General features: G+C 45.1%; 1 long non-coding RNA gene across 1 annotated transcript; it reads left to right on the top strand.

Annotated features, from left to right (window-relative positions):
- Positions 1-3,467: 3,467 nt before the first annotated feature.
- LOC115649516 lies at positions 3,468-17,511 on the top strand. Its single transcript, XR_003999845.1, has 3 exons — positions 3,468-3,479; positions 11,712-11,715; positions 17,411-17,511. It is a non-coding gene; the product is annotated as an uncharacterized LOC115649516 (long non-coding RNA).
- The last annotated feature ends 3,344 nt before the right edge of the window (positions 17,512-20,855 follow it).

The following is a 20,855-nucleotide window of genomic DNA, read 5'->3' as shown; positions in this document are numbered from 1 at the left end:
GCTTGTGTCTGGGTATCTCTCCAGGAGCATCTGGAGGGGGGAAGGGGAAAAAGGATTATTTCCCTTTGTTGTGAGACTCAAGGGATTTGGGTCTTGGGTCCCCAGGGAAGGTTTTTCAGTGGGACCAGAGTGCCCCAAAACACTCTAATTTTTTGGGTGGTGGCAGCAGTACCAGGTCCAAGCTGGTAACTAAGCTTGGAGGTTTTCATGCTAACCCCCAAATTTTGGACGCTAAGGTCCAGAATCTGGGAATAAGGTTATAACATGGTGTAGCAGCGGCGGGATATAGACAGAATCCAGAAGCCAGTAGGAATATTATATTTTTCTTTTCTCTGCTAAGGGCTTTTTAGCAGAGAGAAACAGTTTGGTTTTAAAAGGGAACCAGAGAGAATTTTTTTTTTTCTGCTCTCTAGCAGTTGTGGTTTGCATATTAAGCGAGAAGACTGTTAAGGGTCTTTTGTCATGCAATAGCCCTCCCATTAGGAGGCAAGTACCAGCACTTATAAGCATGCAGATAAAGTGGTTTTTCTGGTTTCCCTTAATTGAACATTAGCTAGAGAGAGAAAAGGAAAAAAGCACTGTTGCTAGGCAGACTTCAGGAGGCAACAGAGAGCCTGCAGTTCAGAAAATAAACACCGGAGGGCACCCCAACACAAGAAAACAGGAACCATGACTTCTAAGGCAAAGATTGACGCCGAAGAACAAATCAAAGACGCTGAACACAGGCGACAGATGGAGATGAAAGAAAAGGAAGAAAGCCTCAAACTGGCAGCCTTCCAAAGAGAACAGGCAGCCCAAGAGGCAGCACACAAAAGAAAACTAGAAGAAGAAGAGGTGGCCCACCGAAGGAAGCAAGCAGAAGAAGAGTTGGCCCACAGAAGGAAGCAAGAAGAAGAAGAGGTGGCCCACCGCCGAGAAATGGAAAAACAACAAAAAGAAAATGAAGAGAAGGAAAAACAGAGAAAACATGAACTGGACTTGGCAAAAGCTGGGCTGCATGTGCCAGCCAACCCTAACAACCCGGCGCCAAGTCTTGCTCCACAGCACAGGAAATTTCCCACCTACAAGGCAGGTGATGACACCGAGGCCTTCTTGGAAAATTTTGAAAGAGCCTGTCTTGGGTACAGCATCCCCGAAGACCAGTACATGGTAGAATTAAGGCCACACCTCAGTGGACCTTTAGCAGAGGTGGCAGCTGAAATGCCCAAGCCGCAAATGAATGACTATAAACTTTTTCAAACCAAGGCCAGATACAGGATGGGGATAACCCCAGATCATGCCCGTCGGCGCTTCAGAACCCAAAAATGGAAACCAGAGGTGTCATTTCCCAAACACGCCTACTACATTGCAAAAAACTATGAGGCCTGGTTAACAGGAAACAACATTCAAACCTTGGAAGAAGTGAACCTCCTCATACAAATGGAGCAGTTCTTGGATGGTGTTCCTGAAGACATCACACGGTACATACAAGATAGAAATCCCAAAACTATCGCTGAGGCGGGGGAGATTGGAGCCAAATGGATGGAACTGGCAGAAAGCAAAAAAGCTACTGTCAAGGGGAACGATTACCCCAGGGGGCACACAGACCATAAACCCTACAACCGAGGACAGCCAAAGACCCTCCATACCACCCAAGTAAAGCCACAGATACCCTACTCTTCAACCTCACCAGTCTCCAGTAACTCACCTCGGCCCAGTGACCCATCAGATGGAAGATGCTTTAAGTGTAATGAACTGGGCCATATCAAGGCCAACTGTCCCAAGAACACCATGCGAGTGCAATTCATTACACCACCATCACCCCAAAGATCCCCAGGCCCAGATGCCTCTCAAATACCCTTGGAGCGAAGGGAAAATTTGAGAGTGGGCGGAAAGAAGGTTACTGCGTGGAGAGACACGGGGGCACAAGTGTCAGCTATCCACCAATCCTTCGTTGACCCCAAATTCATCAACCCAAAGGCCAAAGTTACAATTTACCCCTTCATGTCACAAGCTGTAGACTTGCCTACAGCTCAACTGCCTGTCCAGTACAAAGGCTGGTCAGGAATGTGGACTTTTGCAGTCTATGACAATTATCCTATCCCCATGCTACTGGGGGAAGACTTGGCCAACCAGGTGAGGCGGGCCAAAAGAGTGGGAATGGTTACCCGTAGCCAAACCAGGCAAGCTTCCAGACCCATTCCTGTTCCTGAGCCGTCCACAGACGCCCCGTCTGTGTTACCAGAGACCCAGACAGAGGTAGTGGACCCGGATTCCATGCCTACCACTGAAACAGCCACAGCATCTCCAGTACCAGGCCCGGAACTGGAACAGCAACCAGCACCAGCAAGTGCAACCACATCTTCAAACTCAACGCCAGTGGGCGCCAGCGAGCCAGAACTGGCAGAAACAACAGACAGCCATACCCAAAAGGCTCAGCCAGAGCCTGAAATACCCTCAGGTGCACCAGCGGAGAGTGGTTCACCAGCAACGGAAACAACCCCATCACCTACATCGCTTCCAGAGGGACCAAGCCCAAGTCCACAGTCTGAGGAAGAACTGGTGACCCCAGCCTCAAGGGAACAGTTCCAGGCTGAGCAGGAAGCAGATGACAGCCTTCAGGAAGCGTGGGCGGCGGCACGGAGCACCCCACCGCCTCTCAGCTCTTCTAATCGATCCCGGTTTGTTATAGACCAAGGACTTTTATACAAGGAAATTCTTTCTGGTGGACACCGGGAAGAATGGCAGCCGCAAAAACAGTTGGTGGTTCCAACTAAGTACCGGGAGAAGCTCTTAAGCTTAGCCCATGATCATCCCAGTGGCCATGCTGGGGTGAACAGAACCAAGGACCGGTTGGGGAAGTCCTTCCACTGGGAGGGGATGGGCAAGGATGTTGCCAAGTATGTCCGGTCTTGTGAGGTATGCCAAAGAGTGGGTAAGCCTCAAGACCAGGTCAAGGCCCCTCTCCAGCCACTCCCCATAATTGAGGTCCCATTTCAGCGAGTAGCTGTGGATATTCTGGGCCCTTTCCCAAAAAAGACGCCCAGAGGAAAGCAGTACGTACTGACTTTAGTGGACTTTGCTACCCGATGGCCAGAAGCAGTAGCTCTAGGCAACACCAGGGCTAACACTGTGTGCCTGGCCCTAACAGACATCTTTGCCAGGGTAGGTTGGCCCTCTGACATCCTTACAGATTCAGGGTCTAATTTCCTGGCAGGGACCATGGAAAAACTGTGGGAAACTCATGGGGTGAATCACTTGGTTGCCACCCCGTACCACCATCAAACCAATGGCCTGGTGGAAAGGTTCAATGGAACTTTGGGGGCCATGATAAGAAAATTCATCAACGAATTCTCCAATAATTGGGACCTAGTGTTGCAGCAGTTGCTGTTTGCCTACAGGGCTGTACCACATCCCAGTTTAGGGTTTTCACCATTTGAACTGGTGTATGGTCACGAGGTTAAGGGGCCATTACAGTTGGTGAAGCAGCAATGGGAGGGGTTTACGCCTTCTCCAGGAACTAACATTCTGGACTTTGTAAGCAACCTACAAAGCACCCTCCGACACTCTTTAGCCCTTGCTAGAGAGAACCTAAAGGATGCTCAAGAAGAGCAAAAGGCCTGGTATGACAGACATGCCAGAGAACGTTCCTTCAAGGTAGGAGACCAGGTTATGGTCTTGAAGGCGCAACAGGCCCATAAGATGGAAGCATCATGGGAAGGGCCATTCACGGTCCAAGAGCGCCTGGGAGCTGTAAACTACCTCATAGCATTTCCCAATTCCTCACTAAAGCCTAAAGTGTACCATGTTAATTCTCTCAAGCCTTTCTATTCCAGAGACTTACAGGTTTGTCAGTTTACAGTCCAGGGAGATGATGCTGAGTGGCCTGACGGTGTCTACTACGACGGGAAAAAAGACGGTGGCGTGGAAGAGGTGAACCTCTCAACCACCCTGGAACGTCTGCAGCGGCAACAAATCAAGGAGCTGTGCACTAGCTTCGCCCCATTGTTCTCAGCCACCCCAGGACGGACTGAACGGGCATACCACTCCATTGATACAGGTAATGCTCACCCAATCAGAACCCCACCCTACCGGGTGTCTCCTCATGCCCAAGCTGCTATAAAACGGGAGATCCAAAACATGCTACAAATGGGTATAATCCGCCCATCTACCAGTGCATGGGCATCTCCAGTGGTTCTGGTACCCAAACCAGATGGGGAAATACGCTTTTGCGTGGACTACCGTAAGCTAAATGCTGTAACTCGTCCGGACAACTATCCAATGCCACGTACCGATGAGCTATTGGAAAAGTTGGGACGTGCCCAGTTCATCTCTACAATAGACTTAACCAAGGGGTACTGGCAAGTACCGCTAGATGAACCTGCCAAGGAGAGGTCAGCATTCGTCACCCATGCGGGGGTGTATGAATTCAATGTCCTTCCTTTCGGCCTTCGAAATGCACCCGCCACCTTCCAGAGGCTGGTAGATGGTCTACTAGCTGGACTGGGAGAATTCGCAGTTGCCTACCTCGATGATGTGGCCATTTTTTCAGACTCCTGGCCCGAACACCTACTACACCTGGAAAAGGTCTTTGAGCGCATCAGGCAGGCAGGACTAACTGTTAAGGCCAAAAAGTGTCAAATAGGCCAAAACAGAGTAACTTACCTGGGGCACCAGGTGGGTCGAGGAACCATAAACCCCCTACAGGCCAAGGTGGATGCTATCCAAAAGTGGCCTGTCCCAAGGTCAAAGAAACAGGTCCAATCCTTCTTAGGCTTGGCCGGATACTACAGGCGATTTGTACCACACTACAGCCAAATCGCTGCCCCATTGACCGACCTAACCAAAAAGACCCAGCCAAATGCCGTTAAGTGGACTAATGAGTGTCAAAAAGCCTTTACCCAGCTTAAGGCAACGCTCATGTCTGACCCTGTACTCAGGGCCCCGGATTTTGACAAACCATTCCTAGTAACTACAGATGCATCTGAGCGTGGGATAGGAGCAGTGCTCATGCAGGAAGCAACAGATCACAACTTCCATCCTGTCGTGTTTCTCAGCAAGAAACTGTCTGAGAGGGAAAGTCACTGGTCAGTCAGTGAAAAGGAATGCTATGCCATTGTGTACGCCCTGGAAAAGCTACGCCCATATGTTTGGGGACGGCGGTTCCAACTACAAACTGACCATGCTGCACTCAAGTGGCTTCATACTGCCAAGGGGAACAACAAGAAACTTCTTCGTTGGAGTTTAGCTCTCCAAGATTTTAATTTTGACATTCAACACATCACAGGAGCTTCTAACAAAGTTGCTGATGCACTCTCCCGTGAGAGTTTCCCAGAATCCAGTAGTTAAAAAGTGTTCTTAACATGTAAAAGTCTGTTAGTTATATACTTAGTAGTATATGTAAAGGTGCATGTGTTGTATTAATCTGTTTATTTTCAAGTTCTAGAAGAAAATTGCCGCCAGTGAGCTTTCCCACTGTCTGCAATTTGGGGGGCGTGTCATAAACAGATAGCTAAGGGTTAATGTCTCTTTCACCTGAAACACCTGACCAGAGAACCAATCAGGAAACCGGATTTTTTCAACCTTGGGTGGAGGGATGTGTGTCTCTGAGTCTTTTGTCTGCCTGCCTGCTTCTCTGAGCTTTGGAGAAGTACTTTCTACTTTCTAGTCTTCTGTTTCTAAGAGTAAGGACAAAGAGATCAGATAGTAAGTTATATGGTTTCTTTTCTTTGGTATTTGCATGAATATAAGTGCTGGAATGCTTTGATTTGTATTCTTTTTGAATAAGGCTGTTTATTCAATATTCTTTTAAGCAATTGACCCTGTGTTGTATCATCTTAATACAGAGAGAACATTTGTATTTTTTCTTTCTTTTTTATATAAAGTTTTCTTTTAAGACCTGTTGGAGTTTTTCTTTACTTCAGGGAAATTAAGTCTGTACTCACCAGGGAATTGGTGGGAGGAAGAAATCAAGGGGAGAGCTGTGTGTTGGATTGCTAGCCTGATTTGGCATTTCCTCTGGGTGAAGAGGAAAGTGCTTTTGTTCCAGGATTGGGAACGGAGAGGGGGAATCACTCTGCGTAGTTTCACAGAGCTTGTGTCTGGGTATCTCTCCAGGAGCATCTGGAGGGGGGAAGGGGAAAAAGGATTATTTCCCTTTGTTGTGAGACTCAAGGGATTTGGGTCTTGGGTCCCCAGGGAAGGTTTTTCAGTGGGACCAGAGTGCCCCAAAACACTCTAATTTTTTGGGTGGTGGCAGCAGTACCAGGTCCAAGCTGGTAACTAAGCTTGGAGGTTTTCATGCTAACCCCCAAATTTTGGACGCTAAGGTCCAGAATCTGGGAATAAGGTTATAACACTTGGTTTCTATGGAATTGTGTTGGGGGGACACACACCTCTTTCGCTGAAGGAGTATCACAAAGATTAGTTAATATCAGAACGAATTTTTACCATATAACACTGTGAGGATTATTGTTATTTCTCCTTGGCTGCTCCCTTATAAACAGCTTGCTACTGAGAAGTGACGCTTTCATTTCAAAGGTAGATCACCCTTGCACCTCCCCTCCGTGCCTTCAAAAAACCACCACCTACTTTAGAATCATCATTGGGTGTAATTAACTTCCCTCTTCAGCTCACCACACTTCTATTTATTTGATCTAAAATACTTTGCTTATCTATAATCATCACTTTTATGGGGCAAGTTTTCAGAGACAGGCAAGGCTAACTGAGTGCATGTACCTAATGTACATGCAGATTCTAAAAACAGTAAATCAGGGATTTGTACACAGCCGCCATGTGCGACAAGCCACGGTATGCAACTGGCCACATGGATGCACAAGTACTCTATTTGCACATGCAATTGTGATATTTTTATGTACAAATTAAGTACATATGTGCAAGTGGATGTGCACAATTCTGCACACCATTCTTTGACATTTTAGCCCTGTGATGGACAACATCAATGAAAAATAAATTCTGTGAATGTCTTTGGCTCTTTATGAGCCTCTACAGGAAGAGTGGCTCTCCCATCTCCTATATTCAGATCTTTTGATTGTTATTGAATGGACCATACATTGAGTTTAAGTCATCTTTACACTTTTTCCATATGATAAGCTATAAAAGTAGTCTAAGCACATTAACTAAAGCTGTCTATGTTCTTTTCTCCCTGAGACATGTAGGTCTAATTCAAAAGCCTTTTATGCATTAAAGTTGTCATTAAATAGAAGTCCTTTATGGATTATTAAGTCACTTAAAGATTTGCTGAATATACTCAAATTCCTAAATAAATCAAAGAGATTTTTTTTAATAACAAACTGAATGCTGGGGAAAGTTTAAAAAGTTTATTTTATTTATTGGAGTTTAACTATTTGAACTTGAAATCTGTTGAAACACACAGAATTTCTTATACTGCCATTCATTTTGATCCCAGACATAAATCACAGTGTTTGCGGACCGGTTAGAGACAATTTATGTTCAGCAAGTTAAAATGAACACCGATGCAAACTGGCAAGAACTTTCCTCACATTGCATGAGACAAGTAAAAACACCTTTGCAAACTATATTCTAGTATCGAACAATCTCAAACCCAGAATGAAGAATGAGAGCTGAAGACAAGGCACTCTCAGCCCTCGTCTACACTATGAGTTTATGTCGAATTTAGCAGCATTATATCGATTTAATCCTGCACCTGTCCACACAATCAAGCCTTTTTTTTTTTTAACTTAAAGGGCTCTTAATTGATTTCTGTACTCCACCCCTGACGAGGGGATTAGCGCTGAAATCAACCTTGCTGGGTCAAATTTGGGGTAGTGTGGGGTAGTATGGTTGCAATTTGATGGTATTCGCCTCTGGAAGCTATCCCAGAGTGCTCCATTGTGATCACTCTGGACAGCGCTCTCAACTCAGATGCACTGGCCAGGTAGACAGGAAAAGGCCCGCGAACTTTTGAATCTCATTTCCTGTTTGGCCAGCGTAGCAATCTGCAGGTGAGTGCAGATCTCATCAGCAGAGGTGACCATGATGGAGTCCCAGAATCGCAAAAGAGCCCCAGCATGGACTGAGGGGAGACAAATCTGTGCAATCAGAACTCCGTTCAAAAGACAAAATGCCCAAACATTTGAAAAATCTCCAAGGGCATGAAAGACAGGCTATAACAGAGACCCGCAGCAGTGCCACGTGAAACTTAAGGAGCTGAGGCAAGCCTACCAAATAATCAGGGTCAGAGCCCCAGGCATGCCGCTTCTATGGTGAGCTGCATGCTATTCTAGGAGGTGCCCCTACAACTAGCCCACCCCTGTGCTTTGACTCCATCAATGGAGTAGCACACAACAAGGATGTGGGTTTGGGGGATGAGGAAGATGATGAGGAGGAGGTTGACGATAGCTCACAGCAAGCAAGCAGAGAAACTGTTTTCCCTGACAGCCAGGAACTGTTTCTCGCCCTGGACCTGGAGTTAGCACCCCCCCAAAATCCACCCAAGGCTGTCTCCCGGACCCGCCAGGCAGAGAAGGGACCTCTAATGAGTGTACCTTTGCAAATATTAGACATGGTTTAAAAGCAAGAGTGTTTAATGATTAATTTGCCCTGGCATTCATGGCCAGTACAGCTACTGGAAAAGTCTGTTAACATGTATGGGGATGGAGCAGAAATCCTCCAGGGACATCTCCATAAAGCTCTCCTGGATGTACTCCCAAAGGCTTTGCAAAAGGTTTCTGGGGAGGTCAGCCTTATTCCGTCCTCCATGGTAGGACACTTTAGCACACCAGGCCAGTTTCCTAAATGAAAACCCAACAAAATTTGTCAACCTTCACCCACTGCCTGATTTTGCCTCTCTCTTCTATCAGAGATGGGCCAAAACAGAAAATTTCTGAGCCCTGAAAAAGTATTGGGTTTGAAAATGGGATCCTGAGCTGAACTACACGTAACACTGGTTTGCAAATGTAGAGGACTCTCACAGGAGGTGCTCCGTACCTAGCAGGGTCAGGACCCAAGACCATTAGTAGAAGAATTTTTTTTTATTGCAATAGTTAGTGTTTGCTATCCTTGCAGCATCAACTCTGGAAGAACAATCTTCTTAAGAGTGCTGTTTTGGGGAATGATGATAGGACCAAGGTATAACTGGACTAGCTAATGCTTGCAATACCTGCTAATATCTAAATGTTAGTGCTATCGCATACTGATGACAATCTCAAATTCAAAACTTTTTTCACACAAGATTGTTTCTGCTTTAGTGATCCAACTGAAGTTAAATATTTAAACAAACAGTGACATCATCATACCTTGGTGTGACAGAGTGCTGTGGCTTGACAGGTTGGTCAGCACTCTGATCCCTATAGCTGCAGTTAGTTCCCCAGTGATGGCTGATTGAGCCATTAGCTAATCAGAAGGGAAGATGGGGGGAGGTAAGGAATGAATTAGCCCTCAGCTGGCTAGCCTGATAAAAGTCCAGAAGGAAATGTTACAAAATGGGTGGGGGAAGGGCGGAGCTTGGTGAGTTCAGACTGAAGCACTCTCAAAACTGGCCGATCTCTTTTCCTCCTATGACCTTGGTGCAGCTGGACTCAAAAATGTAGAGATTAAAAACTGTGATTCTGCACTGCACTAATGTTGGTAGGAGGGGGTGGAAAAATTACAGACTGAACATTAAATGGGCCTGAGTAGTGTCTGGGCCATCAGCAGATGAGGACAGATCACTGCCTAATCACACGTGGCTTGAAAGAAATCCCACACTCTAGCAAGTTTCCTAATATTTCTCATCCTTATTACATTTAAATTGTCTTTTCCTTCAAGTTATACCACCCATCAGTGTTGAGGTTTAAACCAGCATCACGAGGAGTATCAAATGCTACAACTGCAGCAGACGACACGTGTGCGCTAAGATTTATAGATTCTAGGACTGGAAGGGAACTCGAGAGGTCATCGAGTCCAGTCCCCTGCCCTCATGGCAGGACCAAATACTGTCTAGACCATCCCTGATAGACATTTATCTAACCTACTCTTAATATCTCCAGAGATGGAGATTCCACAACCTCCCAAGGCAATTTATTCCAGTGTTTAACCACCCTGACAGTTAGGAACTTTTTCCTAATGTCCAACCTAAACCTCCCTTGCTGCAGATTAAGCCCATTGCTTCTTGTTCTATCCTTAGGGGCTAAGATGAACAAGTTTTCTCCCTCCTCCTTATGACACCCTTTTAGATACCTGAAAACTGCTATCAGGTCCCCTCTCAGTCTTCTCTTTTCCAAACTAAATAAACCCAATTCTTTCAGCCTTCCTTCCATAGATCATGTTCTCAAGACCTTTAATCATTCTTGTTGCTATTCTCTGGACCCTCTCCAATTTCTCCACATCTTTCTTGATGTGCGGTGCCCAGAACTGGAACAAAACTTCAGTTGAGGCCTAACCAGCGCAGAGTAGAGTGGAAGAATGACTTCTCATGTCTTGCTCACAACACACCTGTTCATGCATCCCAGAATTGTGTTTGCTTTTTTTTGCCACAGCATCACACTGTTGACTCATATTTAGCTTGTGGTCCACTATAACCCCTAGATCCCCTTCCGCTGTACTCCTTCCTAGACAGTCTCTTCCCAATCTGTATGTGTGAAACTGATTGTTCCTTCCTAAGTGGAGCACTTTGCATTTGTCTTTATTAAACTTCATCCTATTTACCTCAGACCATTTCTCCAATTTGTCAGATCATTTTGAATTATGACCCTATCCTCCAAAGCAGTTGCACTCTGTAGACGTGCAGACTCACCCCTGCGGCGCCCCCTGCTGGTTACTTCTGTGAATTAGCTCAGTTCCAGCTCCGGAGTGCCCTCTGCAGGCTGGTGATCCACCTGTCTTCTGGGCCCGTGTCCCTCCCTAGACCCGGTGCCCTTTTATATGGAGTGCTGCCCCCAAGCAGTCACCCCTTTCTCTGAGGGTTTCCCTTTCCCAGGGGACCCCCCACCCTCTATCCCCACTTTGCTTCAGTATATGGCTACTGCCCAGTCTCCATCTCACCCCCGTTCACTGGGGCAGACTGCAGTATCAGCCACTCATCATAGGCAACGGGGTTTGGACCTGCTGCCCTAGCCTACCCCTGGGCTGCCCCCTGCAACCCCCAGTACCTTTTAGCCTAATGCTAGGCCTCAGCCTGTCCTCAGCCCTGCTCCCCTCAGGTACTTTGTCTCTAGCTCCCGGCAGCCAGGCCCATCTCCCTCTACAGCTAGAGAGAGAGACTGACTGCTTCTAGCTCTTCTGGCCTTCTTATGAGGACCCGTTGCTCAGTTTGGGGAGTGGCCCCAGCTGCAGCCACTTCCCCAATCAGCCCAGCCTAAAGGCTGCTTTCTCCAGCCACAGCCCCTTCCCAGGGCTGTTCTTAACCCCTTCAGAGCAGTAGCTGGGGTCCACCCTGCTACACCCTCCCAGTTTGGTATCGTCTGTAAACTTAATAAGCTTACTTTCTATGCCAATATCTAAGTCACTGATGAAGATATTGAACAGAGCCGGTCCCAAAACAGACCTCTGTGGAACCCCACTTGTTATACCTTTCCAGCAGGATTGGGAACCATTAATAACTACTCTCTGAGTACGGTTATCCAGTCAGTTATGCACCTACTTTATAGTAGCCCCATCCAAGTTGTATTTGCCAAATTTATTGATAAGAATATCATGTGAGACCGTATCAAATGCCTTACTAAAGTCTTGTTATCCACAAGACTCGTTATCCTATCAAAGAAAGCTATCAGATTGGTTTGACATGATTTGTTCTTTACAAATCCAGGCTGGCTATTCCCATCACCTTACCACCTTCCAAGTGTTTGCAGATGATTTCCTTAACCACTTGCTCCATTATCTTCCTTGGCACAGAAGTTGAGGCAACAAATGCATACTTGTGAATTTCATTTCCTCCTGACAACCAGTGTGTTCTTGACTCTCTGGAACAGGCTGTCCACATACCAAGCCTCTTGACTTTCACTTTGTCACCATGTCATACACCAATTTGTCTCCTAGCCGTTCTGCAGCTCAATATAGCCCCAGGAATGTTTTCTTTGCAAGATTATATTTACCTACTTTTGCTTGATTGTTTAATTGGCAAGGCACCTCATTATTTGTCAAAGCTATTCCATTCTCTAGGTCAGCATTGACTGACTTCTGCCTGTTTATGGGACACACTCAGTTTTGATATTTTAAAACTGATTAATTTTCTGGTGAAGCACTCCTTAAATAATACTGCATGTTCTAAAGCAATTATTTTATAAAGAAAACTCAGAACAGTTTCCTGAAGGTTTTTCTGCTCCCCTGTTGATGTTTGTAAAGGTCTTTTCAAGGAGGAAGGAACTGACTATGCAGAAGACACAGTGAAAGTAATTGTACACAAAGTACTGTCTAATGCACAAAGTAAACAAACTGAAGTATTCATACTGTTCAAGGTGAGAACGGACCATTAGATCATCTTGTCTGACCTCATATATCACAAGCCCTTAAATTTCATCCATTACCCCTGTATTGAGCCCAATAACTTGTGTTCAGCTCAAGCATATGTTCCAGATAGGCATCCAATCTTCATCTGAAGACGTCACGAAATGGAGAATTCACCCCTTACCCTGGCTGGTGAATTAACCATTGGAATAAACATCACAGTTGAAAATTTGTGCCTTATTTCTCACTTGAATTTGTCTGGCTTTAACTTTGAGCCTGTGGTTCTTGTTATGCCTTTCTTTGTTAGATTTAGGGAGCTCTTGGTACTCTAGAGCTCTTCCCCAGAAAGTTACTTAGCCACAGTAACCAAGTCACCTCTCAAACATTTTTTTTCTTTTTGATACACTGGACAGATTGAGCGCTATAAAGCCTCTCACTGTAAGGCATTTTCTTCAGCCTCCAGTCATTTTTGTAGCTCTTTCCACACCCTCCCCAATTTTTCAATGTCCATTCAAAATGTGGAGACCAAAACGGTGTACCGCATTCCACTATCAGTCTCAGTAAAGCCATGTGCAGAAGTAAAGATCACCTACCTCCTTCAAGGGAGAAAGGAGTATATTTTTTGCTAACTTCTTTCAATAACAGCTTCTGGTTTTCCCCCTCTTTTGTTCTGCTCCTCGGGTGTTGGAGGTGAATGAGATCATAACTAATTAATGTTTTTGAAGTGTTCTGTAAACCTGGGATGAAAGGCATTCTACAAGCTTCATTATTGCTTGGAACAACCTCCAGGAGAGTCTTTTTTGGCTCACTAATTTGACTTTCAATCTGAAATTTCCATGGTTAATTTGTGATACTCTTAACCCATTAGATGAGGATCATTTGTTAGAGCCAGGAGCTGTTTGTATTAGCTCTTATATCCGTTTCTGGTTTTCTAAAGCTAAAAAGGTAAAAAAGATTTAATACATCAGCTTTAAAGAAAATCCATTGGAGCAGAAGGTATTTTATTTAAAAACAGTTTTTCAAACAAACTTGGATGAGACATTAATAGCTCTTTCTAAAGTGAGATATTTCAGTCATAGACAACATAATGGGCTTATGGGCTTTATTTTGGGATTCCAGCTTTGAAACTAAGTAGGCCAATTATTCATCATCATCACTGACTCTTGATTCTGATCAAATGCCTCATCCTCTGTCTAGAGCATCAGTTAAAAAAAAATAAAAAAATAAAAAAAAAGATAGAACTTTAGAAATGGGAATGGAACATATGCAAAGAAAAGGAAAGAACTAAATATAATCTCTCGCTCCACGGCTGTGGTCAGCAGAGATGCTTAATGCAGATATCCAGAATTACAGAAGAGATGGCATAGCTGGCAGGGTGTTCTCCATGAGGGCCCTCGACCCTGGAGCACATTGCCTCCCAAAAGCGATCTGAATCTGGTGACAGCAAAAGACCCCTGTTTGGGAGAGCTTTTGAAGAAAGAGCAAGGTATGCTTCCCACAACAATGAAGGGGCCAGAAGGATTTTTGTAACTGTCTGGCTGAACTCCTGCTGAACTGATCATTTAAACGCTGCTGAGATTTAACTGTTATTGTTAAAGGTGCGTTTGCCAGCCTAGAGCACGGGATAGGAGTCAAACTGAAGTCAATAAATATTGCCTGTATTTAACATGTTATAGGTGGGGCATTCAAAAGCGCCTAAGTAATTTAGCAGTATAAGTGTTCAAAAAACAATAGGCATTTTTGAAAAGCCCATCCTGCATCAATAAGCTGACTGCAGCATTCATTAGTAAGGTGACCATATGTCCTGAGACAGTCCCCTTTTCAAGCCCTATCCCAGATGGCCCAATTCTTTTGGCAAAACTAACATTTATCCCATTTGCTCTTGCCATCTGATGATCAGTTGCTAAAATCAAATGGGACAAATGCCCACTGTTGCCAAAAGAGTGGGGCACGCCCCCCAGTGGGGTGCAGAGGAACATTCAGGGAGGGTGACAATGTCAGCCCCGCACAGTAGGGCTCAGATGAGCAACGATGCCAAGCAGCTTGGGCAGCCCTGTGCGGGCTGGGGGGGCTTGGGCGAGCAGCAATGCTAACCCTCCATGGGAAGGGGCAGGGGGACTCAGACTAGCTTGGGGTACGGGTAGGACGTTTTCAGTTTGAGAAATATGGTCACCCTATTTATTACTACATATTGGCTGAAAGAACACAGTGGATATTAGTTTTCAGTTGCAATGTGGTCATTTTGGCCAAAGATCATCATAGATTACTTTGCATGGCTGAATAGCCTTTAGATGTCTTCTTCTGACCTATGGATTTGTTGTCATTAAACTTACTCTATTCTTCCTTTATTAATGGTGCCCAGCACTCTTCCTGGAGGATAGCAAATGTTTCCTGTTTTATATGGGCCCAGTGCTGGGCATACTGTTGTCCACTGGGCTGAGGTCAGAGGTACTCTGCAACATGACTATGCTCTGCTGCTGAAGAGGCCAATTTATATCTTGAGGGAGAAGAGTGTCCTCCTGTAGATGGCTGTGTGTATTTACATGGCTGCCCAACTCTTCTCCATTCAACCTTAATGCCCCAGATCCAGAGATCTATTTAGACTCCTAAGTTCCATTGATCCTCAGCTGGGGTCACAACTACTTCTACCTTTTGGTACTATTCTGTTCTCCTCTCTGAAGTAGCAGGCCTTCTTAAAGGTTCCTGGGAAATGGTTGTGGGAAGTCACCTGCCTCACATGGCTGAAAGGGTGAGGAAGCCCTGTCCAGTCCTCTCAGATATTCAGCTAAGCAACCAGAAATGGAAGCACTGGCAAGATTAATAAAGACAGATTAATATATTTGACATACCTAATCTGCAGGGAACCCAAATTCATAGTTTGGCTGCTGTGATTCCCTGGGTGATGGGAATGAAGCTGGAAGCCAAGGACAATTTTTATGGGACTGTGGCCCAAATATCTTCACCAGCTGGCTGGCGTTCAGTTGGCCTATGAAGAATTCATCCAGGCATATGGATGTCAGAGGATGTACTGAGCTCCGTGCTTCTCTAATATTCTCACGCACCTGATTCCTAAGTGGCAATCTAGTTGGGCAGACCGTCTCCGAGAAGGAGGTGGCCACATTAAATGACATTATGTTGTGGGTACCAAGTGGGTACTTCTCCTTCCCACTGAGGAGGGAAAGCTCAGAGAGGGGGAATAGGTAGAGCCCTGTAAACATTTTCTTTATATATATGGATGCCAATAACCACGGACCATGTTGCGGATTGCAGATCAGACATGGATACAAATCTTGTATCCGCATAGGACTCTAGCAATAGGGAAACCTCACAGACCCTGCCTCCTCTCAGAGAAACAGAGCAAAGAGCTACCAGAATACAGTGGGGCAGCTGAAAGCTCTCAGTCAGACAGAGAGGAATGGGGACCTCAGTGTTCAGAGCCAGGGTTGGACCTGGCTTGCTGGGCTCCTGCCTTCCCACATTTCTCCCATTATTTCTAAGGCTGCTTTCAGTGAGCATGGAGAAGAGGAGCCAGAAGTGCTGCTTCTCAAATAGTTCCCCAAGTTGCCTCCACTCACAACAGGAGAGTTTCTTCACCTGGCTCCAGGGTATTGAAGAAGAGGTCATGGGTACGCTTTCCCATCCCCCTGCTGTTTCTCCTCTTCGGAATAATACACCACAACCTAAAGATCTGGTACAGATGTGCATCTCTCCCCTGATCTTCAGACCCTAAAGGATCTGATAGGTCCTCAAGGACCAGCATCTAGGGTCCTAGATCCTGACTTATTTCAAGAATTGTCCTTGGGAAAACTTGGCAGCTCTACATTAATGGGATATATACTTTACAGGTAATACATGTTCCTTTGATGTATAGAAAAGGCATTATCCAATCATCTCGGGTTCAGTTCTGCCAGTAGTGTGTAGCTTCAGAGCTGCCAGTAGTGTATGTGTGAGGGGGGGAAAGTGGAGGGGAAAGTTGGCCATGGCCTGGACTCAGCAGGATATCTTTAAGGTTGATTCCTTCAGTATCCTGGATGCCCTGGAGGTGCCAGAGTCTTCTCCCAGCCATGCCCTATAATCCCTGCTCACTTTGGGTCCAGAAGAGAAAGAGCCAGTTGGAGGTGAGCATGCATTGCTGCAGGCCTGAGCTGTAGGAAGGACACCAAGGCATTGTCTCTCTTGTGAGCAGAGAGTACAAAGATAATTCTCTCCCACAGCCTGCCTGAAAGAAGGAATAGAATTCCATCCCCCAAAACTTGAGTCTCTGTTTCAGAGAAGCTAAGTCTGGGGCTGAACTGAAGTAGAGAGACTGAGAGAGAGCATGAGCAAGAGCTGCAAATGCGGTTCTGTATTACCTTTTCAACTCCAGGATCCAAGAGGTGGCCTAGGACCAGAATGGTCCATGACTCAAATCTGAGAAGTTCTAGGGTATTACTATTCATAAGGCCCTAAACTCAGCCAGAAAAGGCCACCAATCACCCCGCTACTCAGTGATCACAGATTTCAGAGTCTTGCAGTCTGGTTTTTCATTAGAAGAGAAATCAATGACAGATAATGGCTATTTTCTTAGTGTAACTTGTTTCATCCACAATGTATACACCATTCCTTGAACAGAGGTGGTCACAACATGCAGGCAAGCATCTCTGTAAGCAAGCTCTACTAAAATGATAGTGCCTGATTCTTGGGGAGCATCTCTAACCTAACCTAAGAATTGACTCTAGTAGGAAAGATTAAATTAGGGAGGAACGCTTTTCCTCCCAAAATAAACCACATGACAAGACTTTCTTAGTGTGTGAGCACTGTGGATAAAGCTTGTAAAATTACATGCAACAAAGCCAAACACCATGACAGCCCTTACTCCAGTTAGACTGGTGTAAAAGGGCTGATAAAAATCCAGAATTTGGTCCCCACCAATCAATCTGTGAGCTCCCGCCCATTCCCTCCTCCCAGGCATTTGGGGACAGATATAGAAGATTCCTATGGGCCCTAGGGTGACTATATCTGTGAACCTGAGAGAGAAGAACCCTAGCTTAGTGGCTTGAGCATTGTTCTGCTAAACCCAGGGTTGTGAACTCAATCCTTGAGGGGGCCATTTAGGGATGTGGGGCAAAAAGCTGTCTGGGGTTTGGTCCTGCTTTGAGCAGGGGGTTGGACTAGATGACCTCCTGAGGTCCCTTCCAACCCTGATATTCTATGAATTAGATGAAAACAAAATCAGCTCTATAAGCATATAAATGCCTTTTTGGTTCCCAAAATCAGTGATATCTGAATTTTTTCTCAGCCATTTGTTTCATAAGTAGCTTAAATGCAGTGACAAAAAAACCCAAAACCCACAATAGTTAAATCTGAGGAGAGCCTGTAAACCAGCAGCTACCCAAGAGCCAGATCACTATTCCAATTCCTCCTTGGATTTGCAGGCAAAGATATAAACACCCTCACCGGTAAATCAGTTGCTAAGAAAGTTTGCTGGTCATTTGCTTTTACACTGCTTACATCTGTTTATTCACAGCCAGTGCCAAATGACTATTTCTTCAACCTCAGGATTAGAGTCATGAAAAGTGTCTCTACATTTCATAATTGCAGTTAATTCAGGAAATTAATAAACTGCTGATTCAGTGAAAAAGACCAACACATCACAAGGACTCTACTCAGCATTGTGTTTATTGGACTGAATTCACCTCTGGTATGAACTGGCACAACTCAGCTGATTTCAATAGACTTGCTTGTACTCAAGGACAGCAATAAATTTAGCCCATTAAGTTATCCTGTAATTTGAAACTCAACAGAAACTCAAGAGAAGCTGGAGCCACTCAGCCCTAGAATTTAGCGGGGACTTTGAGGAAGAAGAAGTCTTCTACACTACAGAAAGCCTCCAGAACAAGAGTGCAAAGTACCAGTAAGAGAGATTCTGCTATTAGCAGAAAGGAGACTGGGAGAGGGACAAAACTGTAGTTGGTGGATTTGAAGTTTCATAGATCCACTGGCCAAAGCACTCCTGGGAAGTGTAAGCACAGGGTAAGGCAACCATGTTTTTTAAACTACTGTATAAACAGGGACACTTTTGTGGCAACATGCTTAGGACTGAGAAGTAGCCACATGAAAGAGAAGAGTAGTTTCTTTTAATGTGTATTGGCATCACTGCTACCAGCTTCCGACTTAGCTGAGACAAATCCTTATTTCTCGGGGGGATGATTTTCTTTTTGAAGTGAAAAACTCATTCAGATGCTGTTATCAGGAAACACTGAACAAAGCATCGTTCAACAAAAGATCGACTCTGACAGGATCTACACTCATTGTCTCTCTTCTCTTCAAACATTATTCATCACACTGAATTCTTGTTCCCCTGAACTCTTAGTTCTGGAAAACATTGAGTAAATTCTATTCAATACAACAATTTACCTTAAACAGTTTTTTTCTGTTTTCTTTAAACCCTGTGAAGTGAAAAACCAGGGTATTTCAGGTGAGACAAAAGAAATTATTAGGAACTGGGACTCCACATGGAAAGCCGAGATTGTCAGTAAAACCAGGACACTTTACAAGAGGAAACAACCATATTATTACGCTCCAGACACTGAAGTAGCAGTCATGAGAAAATTATACAGGTGTCCTGCACACTGTAGCTGCGTGGGTGTACAGTTCCAGTCATGCAACCTCCAAATAGGCACCCTGCACAAAATTTTATTTAAACGCTTTAGACGGGGCTCAGGATTTTACTCAAAATAGTAAACAGGTGAGGAAAAGATTGAAGGGTGCAATCTGTCTGCAACAAAAAGCGATAAAACACAACAAGGGAAGAACCAGTCTCAACAGTCTTCCTTCCTCTCTCCCCCATTCCCTTCTTAAATCACAGATAAATTGAGATTTTAAGTTCTACAGCCCTTCTGCAGTATTTGTTTGCTTGGCCAGCATTTATTCAATAAATCACTGTAGGTTTTACCAATATGGCAGCAACACAGACATGTAATGTACTTTCACATGCTGGAAATCTTCTTGAATTATTATAAAAGCAGCAAAGAATCCTGTGGCACCTTATAGACTAACAGACGTTTTGGACCATGAGCTTTCGTGGGTGAATACCCACTTCGTCAGATGCATGTAGTGGAAATTTCCAGGGGCAGATATATATATGCAAGCAAGCTACAGATAACACGATTAGTTCAATCAGGGAGGATGAGGCCCTGTTCTAGCAGTTGAGGTGTGAAAACCGAGGAGAAACTGGTTTTGTAGTTGGCAAGCCATTCACAGTCTTTGTTTAATCCTGAGCGGATGGTGTCAAATCTGCAGATGAACTGAAGCTCATCAGTTTCTCTTTGAAGTCTGGCCTTGAAGGTTTTTTGCTGCAGGATGGCCACCTTAAGATCTGCTATAGTGTGGCCAGGGAGGTTGAAGTGTTTTTCTACAGGTTTTTGTATATTGCCATTCCTAATATCTGATTTGTGTCCATTTATCCTTTTCCGTAGAGACTGTCCAGTTTGGCCGATGTACATAGCAAAGGGGCATTGCTGGCATATGATGGCTTATATTACATTGGTGGATGTGCAGGTGAATGAACCGGCAATGGTGTGGCAGATCTGGTTAGGTCCTGTGATGGTGTCGCTGGTGTAGATATGTGGGCAGAGTTGGCATCGAGGTTTGTTGCATGAATTGGTTTCTGAGCTAGAGTTACTATGGTGCGGTGTGCAGTTACTGGTGAGAATGTGTTTCAGGTTGGCAGGTTGTCTGTGGGCGAGGACTGGCCTGCCAGCCAAGGCCTGTGAAAGTGTGGGATCATTGTCCAGGATGGGTTGTAGATCCCTGATGATGCGTTGGAGGCGTTTTAGCTGGGAACTGTATGTGATGGCCAGTGGAATCCTGTTGGTTTCTTTCTTGGGTTTGTCTTGCAGTAGGAGGCTTCTGGGTACACATTTGGCTATGTTGATCTGTTTCCTTATTTCCTCGTGCAGGTATTGTAGTTTTGAGAGTGCTTGGTGGAGATTTTGTAGGTCTTGGTCTCTGTCTGGGGGTTAGAGCAGATGCTGTTGTACCTCAGTGCTTGGCTGTAGACAATGGATCGTGTGATGTGCCCGGGATGGAAGCTGGAGGCATGAAGGTAGGCATAGCGGTCAGTAGGTTTTCGGTATAGGGTGGTGTTAATGTGACCATCACTTATTTGCACCGTGGTGTCTAGGAAGTGGACCTCCCATTTAGATTGGTCCAGGCTGAGGTTGATGGTGGGGCGGAAGCTGTTGAAATCGTGGTGGAATTTTTCCAGAGTCTCTTTCCCATGGGTCCAGATGATGAAGATGTCATCAATATAGCATAGGTAGAGAAGGGGCATGAGTGGACGAGAGCTGAGGAAGCGTTGTTCCAGGTCGGCCATAAAAATATTGGCATATTGTAGGGCTATGCAGGTGCCCATAGCGGTGCTACTGATCTGGAGATATATATTGTCATCAAATTTGAAATAGTTGTGTGTGAGGATAAAGGCACAGAGC

This window comes from Gopherus evgoodei, chromosome 3 (assembly GCF_007399415.2).
Source record: "Gopherus evgoodei ecotype Sinaloan lineage chromosome 3, rGopEvg1_v1.p, whole genome shotgun sequence".
Taxonomy (NCBI): Eukaryota; Metazoa; Chordata; order Testudines; family Testudinidae; genus Gopherus; species Gopherus evgoodei.
This window is presented reverse-complemented; position numbering and strand designations above follow the sequence as displayed.